Source organism: Tamandua tetradactyla, chromosome 17 (genome assembly GCF_023851605.1).
Source record: "Tamandua tetradactyla isolate mTamTet1 chromosome 17, mTamTet1.pri, whole genome shotgun sequence".
NCBI classification, from domain to species: domain Eukaryota; kingdom Metazoa; phylum Chordata; class Mammalia; order Pilosa; family Myrmecophagidae; genus Tamandua; species Tamandua tetradactyla.
The window spans coordinates 55,892,806-55,901,608 of record NC_135343.1 but is presented as its reverse complement, the minus strand read 5'-3'; the positions used below and the strand labels follow the sequence as shown (position 1 = coordinate 55,901,608).

General features: G+C 41.6%; 1 non-coding gene and 1 pseudogene across 1 annotated transcript; one reads left to right on the top strand and one right to left on the bottom strand.

Annotated features, from left to right (window-relative positions):
* The first annotated feature begins 868 nt into the window (after positions 1-868).
* On the top strand, positions 869-8,007 carry LOC143661163 (solute carrier family 25 member 33 pseudogene; annotated as a pseudogene).
* On the bottom strand, positions 1,006-1,112 carry LOC143661849 (U6 spliceosomal RNA). The gene has a single exon (XR_013164886.1). It is a non-coding gene; the product is annotated as a U6 spliceosomal RNA (small nuclear RNA).
* Positions 8,008-8,803: the final 796 nt, after the last annotated feature.

Below are 8,803 nucleotides of genomic sequence, written 5' to 3'. Positions count from 1 at the left end.
AGCAATCAGCCACAAGGGTGACTATTCCTACACTCGCAGAATTGACATTTCAATGGTGGTTAAATAGAAAAATAGTGAATTCAATATTGATAAATGTTAAAGAGAAAAAATAAGGAGGGAAAAGGAATAGAAGTGTTAACAAGTGTTTGAGGGGTTGGAATAATACAAGCAGGGTGATTAGGGAAAACCTCACCAAGAAGCTGACATTCAGGGGAAGGCCAGAAGGAAGAGGGAAATGATGCTGCCTGTAGCCAGAGGAAGACAGGGGCAGTCTCTGAGCTGGGAGCTCGCCAAGCCTGCTGGAGAAGCAGTTAGGAGGGAAGCCCAAATAAGCAGAGCTAATGATCGTGGGGGAAGAAGAAAGTGAAGTTAGAAAGTTATCGGGGCCAGATTAGTTAAAGATGTGCAGGTCTATTCTAGGTAAGCAAAAGAAAGTTTAACATTTTGCTTTTGCAAAATATCAAAAAAAGCTAACAACTTGGCATGGTGGATGCCTTATTAAAATAAATAGTGCGCCTATTCAGATGTGCAGCACAATGGTAAAACAATGGGCTGTGGAATCAGTATTTAGCTTTAAATTGTGGCTCAAATTCCTTGCCAATAACCATCTGATCTTGGTCAAGCTATGTACTGGACACAGTACTTATCACTCGGAATCATGTCATTTAAGTGTCACAGCAACCCTGAGAGGTAGCACTTCAGTTATTCCAATATTACAGATAAGGAAATGGAATCAGAATGATGTAGGTGACTAGCCAGTTCATATAGCTAATATTATCTACCTTGCATATTTGATGTGAGTTTTAAATAAAGCATTCCCTTAAAGCACTTTGCCAGTGCCCATTGCATATTGACAATTATTACTATTATGAATCCATCATGGGCTTTAGATGTAGCAGGCCTGGCTCTGCACCAGACATGGAAATACACAGCCTGTCACAGCAAAATCATTGCTGCCAAGAGCTTGAAATTTACTTCAGGTGAGAATGTTTTTTTTTTCTTTAAAAAAATATGGAACGCTTCACGAATATGCGTGTCACCCTTGCGCAGGGGCCATGTTAATCTTCTCTGTATCATTCCAATTTTAGTGTATGTGCTGCCAAAGTGAGCACTCAGGTGGGAATTTTAAAACACAAGCACTATTGAGCAGTCTTTATCATAGACACATGATTTGGGTAGATGTCTCAACTAAAATAACGTTCCATATTATTATTACTACAGAATTAACCATTGGGGTATCATCTTAAAAATTACATTAACTATCTCCTCCACACTAAGGAATAACAAAAGTAATAGGAAATGTTATAGAATGATAATCACACCTTCTTCTCTGTATTTTAATGATACATTTGATTTTGTTTTGGATTTTGACAAAATGCATTCCCAACCTCACTGAAGGAGCCTTCGTTTTGGAGGCCACGGTACAATAGCAGATGGAATCTCCATGAGCATAAAAACATATTCTTGTCTTTGCGCAGTTCAATATTTAGTATGGGGGGTGAGATGCAAGAACAGATCAGAAAGTGCCCCCATCACTGAATTCAACTCACCACCTGCTTCTATCAACTAAAAAAGTAGGGGAAAAAAATGTATCAGAATAAGACATGTTCCATTTCCTTTATGGAGGGATAGACAATCAGAGTGGCAAGATAAGTGAATAAAACAGCATGTAATAGTATAAGTAGTAAATGTCAAATGACAACTGAGAGAAACTGACAGTAAGTGCTCTAGGGCAGAGATTCCCCATTCCTGCCAGCCATGACAGGAACCCAGGATTCCCCAGGCATTCAAACCGTCGACTCAGCTGACTACAACAGAGAGTGAGGCACTTTCTGAGAGGAATGCACAAGTCTTGGTGCCTCTGCTGTGAATCCCAACCATCTTTGCTGTTTTTCTTCTATTAAATAAAAACTTTTGGAGTGAAAGTGATTGGAAGTAGCCTGGTTACAGCATAGGTACCCCTCGGACAAAGTCCACTCGCATGATATTGAGAGTGATGCTTCCTTAAATTTTGTACCCTAGGCATCATACCTGCCTCTCTTAGTCTAGGAATACTTGTCTTGTTTCACTAAGGTTAACACGTATTTTTGTGCTTACCTGATCATAGAGCCTCCTCCTTTCCTTTCACCTTCAATTTTTTCCTGGTTTGGATTCTAAATTGTATAGTCACCATAACTGTAGAAAGATTTTGGAATCCAGAGTAAAGTAAATAATTTGAAAACATTAGATCATGTGTGCTTACCTGGTATAAATAACTTCTGTCTAAATTGGAACTTGTAGAAACACACATACACTTTGAAATGTCACAGTTGAAAACTGCTGCTCTAGGTAGTTAACCGAAGTGAAAGCTTCTTTAGGCTAATACAGACTTGAAACCTTTATAGAAGAGATACTTCCTAAACTGCCATGATTTTTGAGTGCAACATAAAATACACATTCTGTTTGGTTGGAAAACTTGGTACATCTTACTAAGTTGCCCAGGAATCCTCGTATGCACTGGGTTATGCAGGGCAAGTATTTAATATTCATATCCTTTCTTCTTACACATTTCATAGGATGTGTCCACTAGACAATAATCATTTAAAAATCCATTACTTATATTTGGCCTATGCTTTAACATACACCTGAAAATAAAACAAATAACATATTTAGGCCAATATTGCAACAAAGAACCTTTCTGACTGTCAGGGAATTTTTACCTCTTATATCTGACCCATCTGATTGGTGACTGGGTCTTCTTTTGGGAAAACCTTTAAGTGTTTTCAGCTTATCAGTTAGATCAATAGGTTTTCATTGCAATAGGAGTAAAATTTTACTTCTGGGATTTCCCATGCATGAATCAATGTTTTCTGACACCCGGCAAGAAGTTTTCCCCTTGTAAACTTGCACTTCAGAGAGAAAGATGAAGAATAGCAGTATGCACTGATTTTCCTTCACTGTATGGGTCCTTGCTTCACTTCCATACATCATGAAACCTTGACTAGTATTCGTATCAATCAACGGTGGATGCTTTATTGGCTATCATCATTACTAGTTGATACCAGAAACCAATGCTAGTAGCAGTCATTAGACTAAAAGAAACAAAAGGGGCAGAAATCCATGCAGTACCCACTGTTGGTTTGGGGGTAGCAGAGTGGAAGGCATGACTTGTTGACTGCCATCACAGGTTGGCCTTATGTACTGACCCCCATCTAATTCTGGCCTCAGGGCCCTCCCAAGCAATATCCAGGCAGAGCCCTTGCTATGTACGCTTCCATTCTCCACAAGCACCTATCACTGGATATTTATCAGCTTTGTATCTCCTTATTTTAGAAACCAAAGAAAACAGCTAGGCTAGGTGGGAAAATAACATATGTGATTGTGCAAACAGGAGAGGAACGCTAGGCTTTTTTGATATATGGTCACATATGCGTATTCATTGTAACTCTCTGGAGATGTGGGAAATGACACTGAACAATACAATCTGACATTGTTTTTGAAGAGAATAATAGGAGCTTCTAGGTGGGGATGTGCTATACTTTAGATATATGTTCAAGAAGAGTTCTGAGACATTTTAAAGATGTGCAACTGAAACACCTACTTTACCAAAGGATTCCTGCTCACTCTCAGCCACAACTTTGGAAATAACCCAGCCAATGTCTTCAACAGAGGGAATTTACAACTGGTCATAAAGCTAAGGTAGAAAACAGTGTTGGATAAACCAAAGGCACAGAGGCTAAGAAAGTTATGCTTGCTTGTGAAGTCAGTACTGAACGACTTTGACCTTCCTGAGCTGTGTGGCTATGTGCAATTCATTTAATTGCTTTGAACCTATGTTCGCTCACCTGTAAAAGGAGGTAAAAGTTATCCCACTTAATTCTTCATTCAAAGAGAAATAATTGAGAGGCAGGAATATATGGACATAGTCCTGCAGATTATTCTGTGTGGCCAACCATCCTGTCCATCTCAGGGTAGCACATTCTTGAATAAGAGGGCGAGGAAAGATCCTCTGATATTTGAGAATACTGTTGTTGTGCTTCTCGATTTGTAGTAAGGTCATTAAAATTGTTCTGAAAGGAGTTTTGACTGTCAAGCCACTTGAGAATGAAATATATCCAGATTCAGGACCAGATCTTAAAGTAGCATTGCCTTACGTTTTTGCCATCACACACTTGAAATATTTATGTTATATTAATATTAATGGGACAACTTGCAGTAGGTATCAATAAGAAGCCTTTAGTTCTAAGACATTCCTCAGGCCCCTGCTTATCCCTAAGGAATATAAATAAAAGGTTTGCTTACCTCCCCCTCCCCTTGCATTTTCAATGCATAGATGTTGCACAGAAGAAGGCACACTTCACGTGCACAATTCTTGGGGTTAAGATTTGGAGGAAATTCTGGCTGCTTTATATTCCTCCCAAATGCTGTATGCTTCCCTGGCCTCTTAGGCAGAGTGGAACGATTTTCCTTAACTTTAAGGGTATTAAAACTAGCGCAATGGTCCCCTGTATGTGAATTTCAGAGACTTGGGTAGTCACCCGCTCCGCAAATCCCACAACTGCTGCAGATACTGTAAAGTAAGATACAATTCATTGAGTGCCAAGAACTTTAATCAATGCTTAGATCTTCTTTTATATCCAGCATTTTAGTTGTGGTGATCATCTATTTTCTTATTATATACCCCTCCTTCAACCAACTTAAAAAAATGGAAGGGAAGAGTGTGACTGGTTTGCTATGTGGTTGTTTATTATCACACTGTGTCACAGTCTGTGAAATTGACCATGAAAGTAGACATTAAATGGTTGATCATAAAATAAAGCACTCTTGGCATAGGGCACAATGACAAAATAACATAGCATTAAACTTATTTTAATTAAAATGGCCCCTCTCTGGCTAGTGCACTGAACAGATCTCAATGCTAGGGAGAAACCAGTAAGAGTCATAAAGAGCTGGAGTGAGGAGCTGTGGTACCCAATTTAATTAATTCCAACCATCTGGCCACCTCCATGCAGGTTCCTGAAGTTTAAGTGTTTAGCATGGCTTTCATGGTGATAGCAAAAAGTAGACTTCGTGACCATTTTGTCAAAGATCTTAAGAGAAGTGTTAAGGGGTGGGAAATCGGGGTTGATGGCAATCACTGGCTAACATTGCTAAACCCTTTCTCTCTATCCCTTCTCATGAGCCCAGGTGATAGAATTCAAAGTAGAAGGAAGCAGGGCAATGGTAAAAGACCAGTTCTATGTGCCAAAGTTTACATAGTTTTTGTCCTGGGTATTGGCTGGTAACTCACAGCTGCCTCTTTTGTGGAGAAATGCCCTCGGACAAATGCAGTGGATACTAGCTGTATCCTCCCAATGTCCATTGGCCTTGTTCAATGGCTGTCCGGCAAGAAGGAGAAAAGGCTGCACCTTATATCAGCGCCAATTTTACAGTATGATTTATGGTTCATAGTTAACTCTTGGGCCCTCTTCTTGTTTACTGTTTTTCCTTGCCCTATTGTGCTTCCCTCACTCACCATCTTTGTCCTCAGAACTGCTTCAATCAGGGACAATCATTTCAGTTCTAGGCTCTGTTTCTAGGAATTTTCACAATTAAATCACGGTGTGCCTGGTAATTTTAAGAGAGGATGAAACACCCGAGTTACATTATAGCACCACGTTAGCTACATTTTTGTTTTGCTAGTAAATTATATATGCACTCGCTTTTTGTTAATATTATGGAAAAATCATTTGCATGTGCTTACGTGTGTGTGTGTGTGCAGACATTATTTGTGGAATATAAAATTTTAAATTGTGGAAACATCTTGATGGCTACTTTCGCGTATGCATTAATATGCAACTTATGATCATACGTGGCAATAATTATATTCATATATTTAGCGTCATTACTCTTCCCTCTGCTTTTGAAATTTCTTATGATGTCATTTCTCTGTTCTGAATTTTAAAATTGAAAGTAAAATAATAACAAATATAACATGGGTGAAGCCATTCGCTTGGTTTTAGGAATGGCTTGCTAAATGAAATAACCCTGCACCTGACAGTGGGGATATAGATTGAAGGGTCCCTGTCAGAGATAGGAGGTGGCCGTTGGAAAACAGAAAGAAGAAAAATCCGAGACTTAAAGAAATTTAACTCGGGGGGAATGGGTTAATTCCTGAGTGGGTGGAAGTTACTTTTTAAGTAATTCAAACCTGTCTATCAGAGAAACCTCAGGTGTAAATATATTCTAATCTACAATTGCATATTTTCCCAGACACCGTGTAACAACTCGGAGAGTCAGTCTTCATTTGGACACCATAGAGTGTAATAGCGACCGTGGACTTTCCTTCTGCGAGGAGGCCGTCACTCCAGCACAGGCAGCTTCCTCAACCACTGTCCGTCCCAAGGGGAAAGAACCGAATATCACAGGCCCATAAGAAATTATCTTCTCACCATTAATAACGTTTAAATCTCTTCACAGCAGAAGGCTGTCTACTCACTGGTGATACCATTTGCCCATATCATAGGGTTTGAGGCCAGGATATGTGTGTCTGGCAATGATGCTGCCCTACATGGTAATACAATTTTTAAATGACACATTAGACTATTTTCACCTTAAGAACAATCTAATTTATTAGCGTTTCAAAATCGGACACGTAGTGCTACGGTAGAAGCCGGGGAGGCGTGGGGCGCACTGGGCTGCGCGGGCTGAGGGCACACACAACCGAGAGCAGGTAGTGGGGCCCGGTGCCCGCGGGGAGGCGGCGCGGCAGTGACCCCCAGAGGACGCTCACGGAAAGGAGTGGGTCGTCGTGCTCAGCGCGCACAGGAGGCGGCCCGGCGGTGCCACCCGGAGGGCGCAGACCGAGCGTGGCGGGTTGTCGGCCTTAGCGCGCACAGGAGGCGGCGCGGCGTTGATTCCCAGAGGACGCGCTCAAAAAGGAGCGGGTCGTCGGGCTCAGGGCGCGCAGACAGCCCCGCGGCGGTGACCCCCGGAGAGCACTGGCCGGGCGGAGCGGGTCGTCGGGCGGAGCGGGTCGTCGGGTCCAGCGCGCGCAGGGAAGCGGCGCGAAGGCCTGAGTGGAATCCGCCGCGTCGCGCCTCCCTGGGGCCGCACGCTCCCGGGGCAGACACCCAGCGCGGCGTAGGCAACGGACACTCAGCAAAAGAAGACCCTGCTACGTCTCTTCGCCAGAGGGCGTGGGGGCACAGCTGTGCTATCCACTAGAAGTCATTAAGACTAAATTACAGTCGTCAAGATGAGCTCCTTCCTAGGACAGCCTACTATCCACAGGTACAGCTGGGGACCATTAGTGGAGGTGGTATGGTCAGTCTTGGAGGAGGGAACGAAGCCACTTTTTAGAAGCTTGGGTCCAAATTTGCTTGAAGTTGCTTCACTAAAGGTTATCTCCTTTTCATGCTACTCCTAAAGCCAAAGGGTGATTTAATGGCATTATCACGCCTAATGGCTATGTTGTGAATATTTCCTCAGTTGACTCTGCAGCTTTTGTCATAAATTTTTTAAATAAATCCTATATGGATGGTTAAAATCCTGATGCAGCTTTGAACAGGGAGTGAGAAGCTCCAAGCAGATGAATACACTCCAGTATGCACGCTGTTTACAGACAGAAGATATTCAGGGCTTGTATAGAGGATAAGCTGCTGCTTATGTTGATATTTCAGAAACTATAATCTATTTTGCTATTTAAGGAAGTTTAAAGGACTTTCCGAAAGAAGGTCCATTAGATTCTTCTACAAATGGGACTAAGAAAAAACCACAAATATTTTTGGACTAGTGGCCCTTGCTGTGATTTCTAAAGGATATGCCTCCTCTATTGCTTATCCGCATGAAATTGTAAGGACTGAGCTCTGCCAAGAAGGCACTAAGTACAGGTCTTTCATTCTGAAGCTTGCCTGATGTTTCCAGGGAGGTTATCTTGCCTTTTATAAAGGATGCTTTGCCCAGCTCATCAGGCAGATTCCAGAAACTCCCATGTTGTTGTCTACCTGTAAGTTTGCTGCATACCTGTTAGAAGACCATATCCAGTAACAGTCAGAAAACTGCGCTCTAGAATAAAACTGAAAAACTCTAGTGAGTTATGTTTTTGTTTTCCATTGATGTTTAGAATGTTTGAGACTGAAACGGGAAAAGCCATAAAATATCTAGCTCTTACCACCTGTTGGACACTTCCTTTTGGATTCATGCTTCCTGTAAGGTTTTCATTCATTAACAATAATTATTTATAACTTTTTTTTAGAGGATTCAGGAATAGATAAGTAAATTAAGTCACGCCATTTAATTTACAGAATTGCATATGTACTTTAGAAAGATCCATATTATCTGCACTGATGCCCACGGTGGTTTGAAGCTACGTATTCCACAAAAACATGTTCTCAATTTCAACCCATTCCTATGGGTATGAACCTAATGTAAGTAGGACCTTTTGATGAGGTTACTTTGCTTAAGGTATAGCCCAGCTGAGTCAGGATGGGTGTTACTCCTACTACTGAAAGCCTTGTAGGGATGGTCACAGGGAGGCAGCAGCCAGAAGTTGGGCAGCAACAGAAGAGAAGGAAGACAGGAGAGCTGCCATGTTCATTCCTGTGTGACAGAGGCGCCAAGGACCCATGATCACCAGTAGCCAGCCCTGGAACAGGAGTCTTCTAGGAGAGAGCATTGCTTTAATGGCACCTTGAGTTTGGACTTCAAGCCACAAAACCAAGAGCCAATAAATTGCAGTTGTTTAAGCCATACCATTGCATGGCAACAAGGAAACTATAATAATGTCACTAACAGATGATGCTACAATTGTCTCCTATAATGATATGAAAGAAATAATAGGTGT